The following is a 12,435-nucleotide window of genomic DNA, read 5'->3' as shown; positions in this document are numbered from 1 at the left end:
CGTGGCCGCTGCGAGTCTTTGTTAGCTTTAAGAATCAGTTTGAATTTGTATTTACCAGAATAAAGAGCGGCAGCTCGTCAATTTTATACTCCGACTAAGCGTCGTAAAACACATTCTTATTACTTACTCTGCCAGACCACAAGGCTGGCAGTTAAAAGAGGAAAGTTCCTCTCAACGTAAATAGTAATCTTCTCCTGCTCCCCGGATCCCCCGGAAGCCCTTCACCTCTGAAGGAAACCTGACGGATGACAACATCGCAAGACGGTGCGACCCATCCTCGAATAATTGGCGCCCAACTAGTGGTAAAAACCACCACCCACCACCACCACCATCACCAACACCGCCCACACAGCTTCTAAATTTGCGGCAATGCAAAAGACAGCGGCGCGGGAAAAGTGAAGGGAATTAGTGACAAAATAACACACACACCGAAAAAAATCATGTGAGTGGGAACCGATGCTAAACGCATTTTAAGTCTGTTAATATTTTTATGTACCACAAACCGCTGCACAGAAGCGTTTTTTTTTTTTTTTTTAATAAAGCAATTGTTAATCAACGCCAATGTTACAGCGAAAAAAAAATTATTTTCAGCAGAAATTATTTTAAACAAAAAAATTATTTCCAACAAAAGTTAATAAAAAGAAATTATTTTCAACAGAAATTATTTTGAACAAAAAATTATTTTCAACAGAAAATAATTTAAACAAAAAAATATATTTTCAGCAAAAATTATTATGAACAAAAACAAATTATTAATCCAGCAGATACACTAAAACGTGGTCTCATATCAGTGTGAATAAAAACAAAAATCATATAATTATTTTTTACAACAGCGCATACGTTAGCTTTTCATTTTTTATTGTTGTTTTATGTTTCCATTCGATTCAAGCGTGACACTTGACGCTGCAGCCTTTGTCTTTATTTATTGTTTGTTTGTCTGTGGTCAACTGCTACCCACACAGGCAGTCTCTGCATGCCTAGGCGAATTGAACCGCTCATGCAGCCCGGATTCTCACAATATAGGAATAAAAAACCATACTCCAGCGACTCAGAGTCCGACAGCGAAAATCTAGCTTCTTCTCTAAGACGTGTAACCGCGAATCCCCCCGAAATGTCGATAGATCCAGAACAACTCAAAGCTATAATACAGGCAATTGTGACCAACGCTTTAGCGGACGAGGCCGCCAAAAACCAACTCGTACAAAATGAACTGCGTCAGACAATTCAGGGACTGGCCAGCCAGTTGGCAGCAACACATGTCGCGCCCACCTCAGCTGTGGCCCCCGTAATTAAAGCCTACGAGCCCATAGACATAACTAATAATTCTCAATGTGGCGTGACTTTAGACGCCGTTAAATATTTGCCTGAATTCTCGGGGTCACAGGAATCATATGTTTCGTGGCGACAAGCGGCGATTGCTGCGTATCGCATATTTAAAAATTTCAACGGCACCTCTCGCCATTATGAGGCAGTGACAATTATTAGAAACAAAGTTAGGGGCGCGGCCGATAACGTTTTATCCCCGTTTGGCACTGTACTGAATTTCGATGCTATTATAAATCGGCTCGATTTCACTTACAGTGACAAGCGTCCAATGCATGTCATTGAACAGGACATGAGCACTTTAAGACAGGGATACAACATGACCCTGCTACAGTATTATGATGAGGTCGAGAAAAAACTCACCTTACTCACAAATAAAGCTCATATGTCTCACGAGCCATCGACGGCAAAAATATTGTGCGAAAAATTCCGAGAGGACGCCTTGCGTATTTTCATCTCGGGACTTAAACGCAGCCTCACTGATGTGCTTTTCGCGGCAAAGCCGAAAGACATGCCGTCAGCTCTGGCCTTAGCGCAAGAAGTGGAATCTAACCACGAGAGATATGTTTTTGCAGCCAGTTTTGCAAGAAGTCAAGAAGATAAAGATCGCAAACCTACTGCAAAAGCGCAGGGTCGTCAACTTGACAAGCACGACCACCATGACCCACAACCTAATAATACCAAAAACCCATATTTTAATAGGCAGCATAAGGCACAGGTTCACGCCGAACCGCAAAGTACCAAAAATTACAAGAACAACGGCACACCAGAACCTATGGAGGTCGATCCCTCATTTTCTAGAGTGCTGCAGCCGACCCAGGCAAACGCCTACCAGAACAGAAGACCAGCCACCTCTGAGCGCACAGGCGCCGTGAGGAAACAACAAAAAATTAACTTCATTACGCAGAATACGGAAGAAAAGACAGGAGCGTATGCCGCCGCCGCCTCCAAAGCGGAATCAAAAATAGACGACGATGCCATCGCCGCGTATGATTCTGACTACGTCAATTTTTTAGGGGAAAATCCCTGTTACCCGTCATCAGACGAAAAGTAGCAGGGGTACCAATGAATTTCCTTTTAGACACCGGCGCGTCAAAAAATTTCATCCGACCTCGCAAAGAGCTAAAGGGTATCCGCCCGGTGGACTCTCCTTTCGAAATTCACTCAATTCACGGCACCACCACTGTTACAAAAAAATGCTTCGTCTCGATTTTTAATCTGAAAGCGACTTTTTTCATTCTACCAGATTTTACAATATTCGACGGGATAATCGGGGCCGATCTGTTAACACAGGCCGGCACATCACTTTGCCTCGCTTCCGCCCAGCTCAAATGGGGTAACGAAGTTGAGAAGATTTCATTCCATAAATGCACTGACGTCAACTTCACTAACGTGGAGTGCGCAGATGCACCACCTTTGGTGAAGAAGGCATTTCTGGGAATGATAAAGAGCCGAAAAAACGCCTTCGCAGATCCCAACGAGGCCCTGCCATATAACACATCGGTAGTGGCCACGATTAGGACGACTAGCGAAGAGCCCATTTACGCCAAATTATATCCATACCCCATGGGGGCAGCAGATTTCGTCAACAACGAAATCCAAGACCTGCTTAAAAATGGTATAATTCAAAGGTCGGTGTCTCCTTATAACAACCCAATATGGGTGGTTGATAAAAAAGGAACCGACGAGGCCGGCAATCAAAATAGACGATTAGTCATAGACTTTCGTAAGCTAAACGAAAGAACTATCCCAGACAAATACCCGATGCCAGATATCTCCATGATACTGGGCAACTTGGGCAAGGCCAAATTCTTTACGACACTGGACCTCAAGTCCGGGTATCACCAGATCGTCTTAGCGGAAAATGACCGCGAAAAAACTTCCTTCTCCGTAAGCGGAGGGAAGTACGAATTCAAGAGGCTTCCCTTTGGCTTGAGAAATGCTGCCAGCATCTTCCAGAGAGCCATTGATGACATTCTCAGAGAGCAAATCGGCAAGACTTGCTATGTCTACGTCGATGATGTAATAATCTTCTCAGAAAATGAGAATGCTCATGTCAAGCACGTGGATTGGGTTTTAAAAACCATAAGCGATGCAAATATGAGGGTCTCAGTAAAAAAGTCAAGTTTTTTTAAAAAAAGCGTAAACTTTCTTGGCTTTATAGTCACCAGTGATGGCACTACCACCGATCCAGAAAAGGTCAGGGCCATAAAAGAGTTCCCCGAACCAAAAACAATATTTGAGGTTAGATCATTCCTAGGTCTCGCGAGCTATTACAGATGCTTTATTAAGGACTTTGCAGCCATAGCAAGGCCTATTTCGGACATCTTAAAGGGCGAAAATGGAAGTGTAAGCAGACATAGATCGCGACACATCCAAGTACAATTCAATGAGGCGCAAAAAAATTCTTTCGAAAAACTGCGCAACATTTTGGCATCCGAAGATGTTATGCTCAGATACCCGGATTACAAGAAGCCATTCCATCTAACGACGGATGCTTCAGCCTACGGTATTGGAGCAGTGCTTTCACAAGAGAACCGTCCTATTACAATGATCTCGAGGACATTAAAGGATAGGGAAATAAACTACGCCACAAATGAAAGGGAATTATTAGCCATCGTTTGGGCGTTGGCCAAGCTGCGACACTATTTATATGCGGTGAAAGATATAACTATCTTCACTGACCATCAGCCATTGTCATTCTCGGTATCAGATTCTAACCCTAACGCGAAAATTAAAAGGTGGAAGGGTCGCATCGAGGAAACGGGTGCGAAGGTAGTCTATAAACCGGGAAAAGAAAATTTGGTTGCTGATGCCCTGTCTAGGCAGCAAATTAACGCCATAGAAGAACAGGATGCAGAATCATGCGTTGCGACCATTCACAGTGAGATTTCCCTCACTCACACCATAGAAACAACGGATAAGCCCCTAAATTGCTTCCAGAACCAACTAATTCTAGAAGAGGCCCGCTTTCCGCTAAAACGCTCTTTCGTTCTCTTTAAAAATAAGAAACGACATTCGATCAACTTCACCGACAAGAAGTCATTACTCGATGACCTTGCGGATGCAATAGTCCCCAAGGGCGTAAACGCCCTCCATTGCGATTTGCACACGCTAGCAACGGTGCAGGACGACTTAGTCCGGAGATTCCCGACTACAAAATTCTGGCACTGCAAAAACCGTGTTACAGACATTTTTGGGGTCGAAGAAAGAAGGGAAGTCATATTAGCAGAACACAATAGGGCCCACCGGTCGGCCCAAGAAAATGTGAAGCAGGTTCTCACAGAGTACTACTTCCCAAAAATGGCCAAACTGGCCAATGAAATTGTCCAAAACTGCAAAACGTGCGCGAAAGCTAAATATGATAGGCATCCGAAGAAACAAGAGATTGGCGAGTCACCGATTCCCTCTCATGTAGGAGAAATGCTACACATAGACATTTTCTCAACGGATAAAAAGTATTTCCTCACTTGCATCGACAAGTTTTCGAAATTCGCATCGAAATTTGGCGTCAGCATCACGAATGCGCCACCCCTTCACAGTGTCTCAAACGGGCAAGTGGAACGTTTTCACAGCACTCTACTAGAGCTCGCCAGGTGCCTAAAAATCGACAAGGGCATAAGTGATACTGTGGAAATAATCTTGTTAGCCACTACCAGATATAACAAGTCAATCCATTCGGTCATCGATAAGAGGCCAGTCGACGCAATACAAGAATGCACGGACGACACACAAGAACGGATTGCTGACAAAATTAAGAATGCCCAAGACGCGCTAAGGTCTCGAGAGAATGCTTCTCGACAAAACAGAGTCTTCGAAGTGGGCGAAAAGGTTTTGGTCAAAACTAATAGAAGGCTCGGCAATAAACTCACTCCCTTGTGTGAGGAAAAAGCCATACAGGCAGACCTGGGGACCACGGTCCTCATTGAAGGGAGGGTGGTCCACAAAGACAACTTAAAATGACTCTCTCGCTTAATTTTAAATTTTTTATTATTACTACCTATCATCAGCCGTTTGGCAAACTTCCATTTAGTAGACATTAAGTCCGTTGCCAAAGGCACGATGTTTTAGTTTATTATAAAATTAATTGGTGATGGGATAAACCTCAGCGAACAAGAAAAAGCGACTAAAAGAATACATTTCCACAGGTGCAGAATTTTCATCCTCCTTTCACTGTCATTGGTGTCAGCGCACATCACTAACTATTCACAAGCAAGGTATATCCCCATCATAGATGGAGAGATCCTGGTGTGGGAGGAGCTCGCGTATGTGACCCACTCGGCAAATCTTTCGGAATACATGCGCGTAATAGAAGAAACAAGCAGCATGAACGAGATGTTTCCACAGTCTCATATGAGGAAATTGCTAGAAGTGGATACCTCGCACCTTCGGGACACGCTGGATTCGTTAAAAGTCCACCACAGAATCGCAAGGAGTTTAGATTTTCTGGGCTCAATGCTAAAGGTAGTAGCGGGGACGCCGGATGCCGGCGATCTAGAAAGAATTAGATTCACAGAGTGGCAGTTGACACAGTCAAACAATAGGCAAATCAAAATTAATACTAGAATACAAAGTCGAATCAACCAATTAACAATAACTGTAAATCAAATCTTGCAAACACATAAAAATACACAAATTGACACCGGCCATTTATATGAGACACTGCTGGCTAGGAATAGAATACTAATGATGGAGTTACAGAATTTAATGTTGGCTGTAACACTGGCGAAAAACAATATTGTCAGTCCAAATATCCTAGATCATGCAGACTTAAAATCAGTTTGGTTGAAAGAACGCACAGATACCCCCATAGGGGATCTTATGTCCGCATCGTCTGTAAAAATACTACAATCCTCTAACATGATACACTTTATTATCAAATTCCCCAAAATAAAATTATCTTGTAAGAAGGTCACTATTTTCCCAGTAGCTTGCAAAGGAGTTATGCTGCGGATAACCGACAACATGGTAGCAAAGTGTGGAGAAGAAGTCCATAAAATCAAAAACTGCACCCCAACACCGGGGGCTACCTTTTGCCAACTATCAACGGAAAGCTCACACAGGCGTCATAGCGCATTGCGAGTCGCAACCAAGCGACCTACACCCGCTTACCCGCGTGGACGAGGGAATCATCATCATCAATGACCGGCCAGCCAGGGTCACGGTGGACAACGGAACAGAAGTTTACCTACGTGGCAAATGGCAAACTATCGTGTGGGCGTGGCAGTTTTGGGCGGTTTGTGGGCGTTAGAGTGGGCGTGGCAACATGAATCGACAAACTTGCGCTGCGTCTATGTCTCTGGAGTCTGTATGCTTTATCTCAACATTCTAACTTTTGTAGTTCCTGAGATCTCGACGTCCATACGGACGGACAGACGGACGGACATGGCCAGATCAACTCGGCTATTGATCCTGATCAAGAATATATATACTTTATATGGTCGGAAACACTTTCTTCTGCCTGTTACATACTTTTCAACGAATCTAGTATACCCTTTTACTCTACGAGTAACGGGTATAACTAGACTCAGTTATAAAGCACCATATTAAAATTCCTAGATAGAGATCGTTAGATTTTAAAATACTTAACTACTAAGCGAATATATGTTATAAATATCCACATGATAGTGTACCAGTTTGCCCAATGAGAAATAAACTTGTAAGCTAATAGAAGAACTTGACAGGGGCAAGAGAGGTTAAAATGTGGAAAAAGAATCCTATACTGTAATATGAGCGAATTGGTATCCAAATGGTCGACTTTATGCAAAAAGGTGCATTGTATTACAACATCTATGTGGACAGCCTGCTAAGCTGACATTTGATGACTTGGCATTTGGTAGTCAGAGGATTGAGCTTAAGTAGAAAACAGCCCGTACTCCAAATGTTATGTTCAAGGATAGCCTACTAAGCCAATGTCTGAAGAAAGGTATGGTCGATATTCAAATTGTTGGGGCTGTGCGGAAAAGAGCGTGTGCTCCAGAGAAGATTATAAACGATTATCCCGCCAAATTAATTATGAAATTAAGCAACACGAGGTCGTGTTCTTACCTAGTCAGAAAGGTCATGTCGGAGAATTATTTTGTATTACTAGATTTAATTATCAATAGTAAGTTTCTCAGTATAATCGATTATGAAAATAAAGGAAGATCAAAGATAAAGAAATAACAAAGGAAACGTAGTTGACCTCCGTCGAGAACAGCAGAACTATTTGAAACAAATATCAATGCGACTCGCTGCCCTGTAAAGGAAAATAAGAAAGAAAGAAATAATGGCGGATCAACATGGCCCTTATTCTCCAACATATTATATAATTGACGTGTCAAGTGCATAGCAAATTTGTAACGAACTAGCAGCCAGAAGAAGAAAGAATAAGGTTTTCATAATATTTGTGTAACATATACTAAATTTTTTCTTTCTCCCTACCCACATGTTTTGAAGAACAGGGAGTTGGGCAATCCTAATTTTAATAAAAAAAAAACAGGGACAACAGGCATTAAAGGATATTCTACTAAGCATATGTCTGACAAAATGTATAGTCGATATCAAAATTGTTGGGTTTAGTCAGAAGAAAGTGTACTCTAAAAAAGATTGTGAAGGATTATCCCGCCAAACTAACATTTGAAGAAAATTTATTTTGCAAATTTAAGTTAAAATTTATAAGTATCTTTACTTAGTCAAGCGATGTGTTAGAAAATTATGAACAATAGTATAATAAAGTTGTAACGAACTGATTTTATTGGTCCGCTTGGGTGGTGCTTGCTTCCCCAGGTACTACCGCTGCCATGCGACTTGGTGCCGAGGAGGTGGCCCGTTGAGCTAGGAAAACGTTACTGTTTCCAGACTAGGGTGCACGGGTGGTGGACTCTCAAGGCGAAATACGTGCTAGCCGCAACTTTCTGACCCTTGCTCTTTTCCGGCCGGTCCCGCCAGACGCCTATTGAGTTTCCACTAACGCAGTGAAAAATACCTTTCCTCAAGCTGGTGCGGACGTACCTAGATGGGTTTGCTCGACGGCCTCGTTTCCGCTATCCTTTCGTTGTTCTGGGACTTAGACACTTGGGCTATGAATTGCTGTCGTACACTTACTCAAATAACTAACGACTGAGTCCTCCAGGCACCCGCCGGGCGAAACAAAAACACGTCAATTTTCTGAGCAATTCAAAGTAATGCTTACCTAACTATGCGCCAAATACAGTGACGTATTTGGCTTAGAGACGAAAGTAACGGAGTAAAAATTTTTATAAACTAACATTGAGATTAGCAGAGAGAACTCCCGTTTATATTAAAAGCAAGAGAGATCGCTAAAGTCGAGTTCCCCGACTATCTAATACCCGTTACTCAGCTAGTGAAAGTGCTAAGAGAAATTTCCACACTGACCGTTTTTGTGGGCGTTAGAGTAGGCGTTGCAAAAAAATTTTTTGCAAATAGAGTTAAATTTACAAGATTAATACAAAACAAGAGAGAACGCTATAGTCGAGTTCCCCGACTATCTGATACCCGTTACTCAGCTAGTGGAAGTGCGAAGGCGAGTCTTCAGCACATACAGTTTTTGGCGGTTTTGTGGGCGTGGCAAAAACTTTTTTAGCAAATCGTTAGAAATTTACCAGACAAATACAAAAATGAAAAAATATCGAAACATTTTTCAAAAGTGTGGGCGTGGTAGTTTTAGGCGGTTTGTGGGCGTTAGAGTGGGCGTGGCAACATGAATCGACAAACTTGCGCTGCGTCTATGTCTCTGGAGTCTGTATGCTTTATCTCAACATTCTAACTTTTGTAGTTCCTGAGATCTCGACGTCCATACGGACGGACAGACGGACGGACATGGCCAGATCAACTCGGCTATTGATCCTGATCAAGAATATATATACTTTATATGGTCGGAAACACTTTCTTCTGCCTGTTACATACTTTTCAACGAATCTAGTATACCCTTTTACTCTACGAGTAACGGGTATAAATATCAAAACATTTTTTAACAAGAGAGAACGCTATAGTCGAGTTCCCCGACTATCTGATACCCGTTACTCAGCTAGTGAAAGTGCGAAGGAGTCTTCAACACTGACAGTTTTTTTCGGTTTGTGGGCGTTAGAGTGGGCGTCGCAAAAAGTTTTTTGGCAAATCGATAGAAATTTACAAGTCTAATACAAAAATGAAAAAATATCAACATATTTTTCAAAAGTGTGGGCGTGGCAGTTTTATGCGGTTTGTGGGCGTTAGAGTGGGCGTGGCAACATGAATCAACAAACTTGCGCTGCGTCTATGTCTCTGGAGTCCGTATGTTTAATCTCAACTTTCTAGCTTTTGTAGTTCCTGAGATCTCGACGTTCATACGGACAGACGGACGGACAGACGGACATGGCCAGATCGACTCGGCTACTGATCCTGATCAAGAATATATATACTTTATATGGTCGGAAACGCTTCCTTCTGCCTGTTACATACTTTTCAACGAATCTAGTATACCCTTTTACTCTACGAGTAACGGGTATAAATATCAAAACATTTTTTAACAAGAGAGAACGCTATAGTCGAGTTCCCCGACTATCTGATACCCGTTACTCAGATGGTGAAAGTGCGCAGGAGAGTCTTCAACACTGACAGTTTTTGGCGGTTTGTGGGCGTTAGAGTGGGCGTGGCAAAAAGTTTTTTGGCAAATCGATAGAAATTTACAAGACAAATACAAAAATTAAAAAATATCAAAACCTTTTTCAAAAGTGTGGGCGTGGTAGTTTTAGGCGGTTTGTGGGCGTTAGAGTGGGCGTGGCAACATGAATCGACAAACTTGCGCTGCGTCTATGTCTCTGGAGTTTGTATGCATATTCTCAACTTTCTAGCTTTTATAGTTCCTGAGATCTCGACGTTCATACGGATGGACAGACAGACGGACAGACGGACAGACAGACGGACAGACAGACGGACGGACAGACGGACATGGCCAAATCGACTCGGCTATTAATCCTGATCAAGAATATATATACTTTAAGTGGTCGGAAACGCTTCTTTCTGCCTGTTACATACTTTTCAACGAATCTAGTATACCCTTTTTCTCTATGAGTAACGGGTATAAAAATGTGGGAGTGGCAGCTTTGGGCGGTTTGTGGGCGTTAGAGTGGGCGTGGCAAAACGTTTTTTAGCAAATCGATAGAAATTTACAAGACTAATACAAAAAAGAGAATATATCAAAACCTTTTTAAAAAATGTGGGCGCGGCAGTTTTGGTCGGTTTGTGGGCGGTGGCAACATGAATCGACAAAACTTGCGCTGCTTCTATGTCTCTGGAGTGTGAATGCTTAATCTGAACTTTCTACCTTTTGTAGTTCCTGAGATCTCGACGTTCATACGGACGGACAGACGGACATGGCCAGATCGTCTCAGCTATTGATCCTGATCAAGAATATATATACTTTATATGGTCGGAAACGCTTCCTTCTGCCTGTTACATACTTTTCAACGAATCTAGTACACCCTTTTACTCTACGTGTAACGGTTATAAATATGATGGAAGAAAATGTCGCGTGCGACAGTGATAAAAATTCAATAAAAAAAAAAAACTACTTAATATATTTAAGTCAACTCAATTCTTTTATTAGGATGAATTGATATATAATACATTAAAATTAATTGAATTAATCTTTCATTAAGTTTCGCTGAAATCAGTGCTTGAACTAGTTACATCTTACATTTTTGTAATTATCTTGAGAACGAACAATTGTCCGAAATCGACCTTAACACCAATTATAGTGCTTACCAAGAGCTATCTGAACTTTCTACCTTTTGTAGTTCCTGAGATCTCGACGTTCATACGGACGGACAGACGGACGGACAGACGGACATGGCCAGATCGTCTCGACTATTGATCCTGATCAAGAATATATATACTTTATATGGTCGGAAACGCTTCCTTCTGCCGGTTACATACTTTTCAACGAATCTAGTACACCCTTTTACTCTACGAGTAACGGTTATAAATATGATGGAAGAAAATGTCGCGTGCGACAGTGATAAAAATTCAATAAAAAAAAAACTACTTAATATATTTAAGTCAACTCAATTCTTTTATTATGATGAATTTATATATAATACATTAAAATTAATTGAATTAATCTTTCATCAAGTTTCGCTGAAATCAGTGCTTGAACTAGTTACATCTTACATTTTTGTAATTATCTTGAAAACGAACAATTGTCCGAAATCGACCTTAACACCAATTATAGTGCTTTTTTTTTTTTTTTTTTCAACGCGCGAATCCCACGGCCACACCTCCCGCCCAACCGACCGAGGGGCGCTGCCGTGTATCGTACGGCTCGAATCGCGGGAAGATAGACGCGATATAGAAGACAGTAAAGGACGAGGAAATATATGTATGCTAGTAGTAATATCTAAGAATTCGTTAAGTATGTTAGTATTGATCGCTTTAAAAACGGCAGAGAGTCAGAATTAGAGATAATAGGATAGAATCTATTATAGTCAGAACATAATACTCTGTAGGGATCATGCAACTCATAGTTAGATCTACACTGATTTAAAATTAAAGGTACGTAATTTCTAGTAAATCTGCTTGGAACAGTGAAGTTTAGCCGACTAACCAAGTCGGGACTATCCACTTCACCACAAATAAGGTTAAAAATAAAAACTGTTCCAAGCATCGTTCTACGGTTAGCTAAGGAGGGTAAGTTAATTAACATTAATCTACTCGAATAAGGAGGTAATCTACGGTTTGCACCCCAATTAAGGCGCCGTAAAGCAAAAAGTAAGAAGTTCTTTTGAACCGATTCAATGCGGTCCGAGTAAACTTCATATTGTGGACTCCAAACAGGTGATCCATACTCGAGGATCGGACGGACTAGAGAAATAAATAAGGTTTTGGTCATGTAAGGATCATCAAATTCCTTTGACCACCGTTTTATAAAACCAAGCACACCCCTGGCCTTATTGACAATAGACGAAATATGGTCTGAAAATTTAAGATTAGGGTCCAGAACAACTCCAAGAGCATCAACATGTGTTATTCTGTCCAAAGAGCACCCACTTAAAGTGTAAGTTGCGTGCATTGAGTTGGCACGACAAAAGGTCATAACTTTACACTTAGAGCCATTTAAGTTTAATACGTTAT

The 12,435-nt window shown here is 41.5% G+C and overlaps 1 protein-coding gene across 2 annotated transcripts in view; it reads right to left on the bottom strand.

The window, feature by feature from the left end:
* Nucleotides 1-12,435, bottom strand: part of LOC122625460 (G protein-coupled receptor kinase 1) — a 133,313-nt gene that overhangs the window by 19,143 nt on the left and 101,735 nt on the right. The window lies entirely within an intron of this gene.

The sequence above is a fragment of the Drosophila teissieri genome, unplaced genomic scaffold (genome assembly GCF_016746235.2).
Source record: "Drosophila teissieri strain GT53w unplaced genomic scaffold, Prin_Dtei_1.1 Segkk10_quiver_pilon_scaf, whole genome shotgun sequence".
NCBI lineage: Eukaryota > Metazoa > Arthropoda > Insecta > Diptera > Drosophilidae > Drosophila > Drosophila teissieri.
Note: the sequence above shows the minus strand (reverse complement) of the source record. Positions and strands in the feature narration are given on the sequence as shown.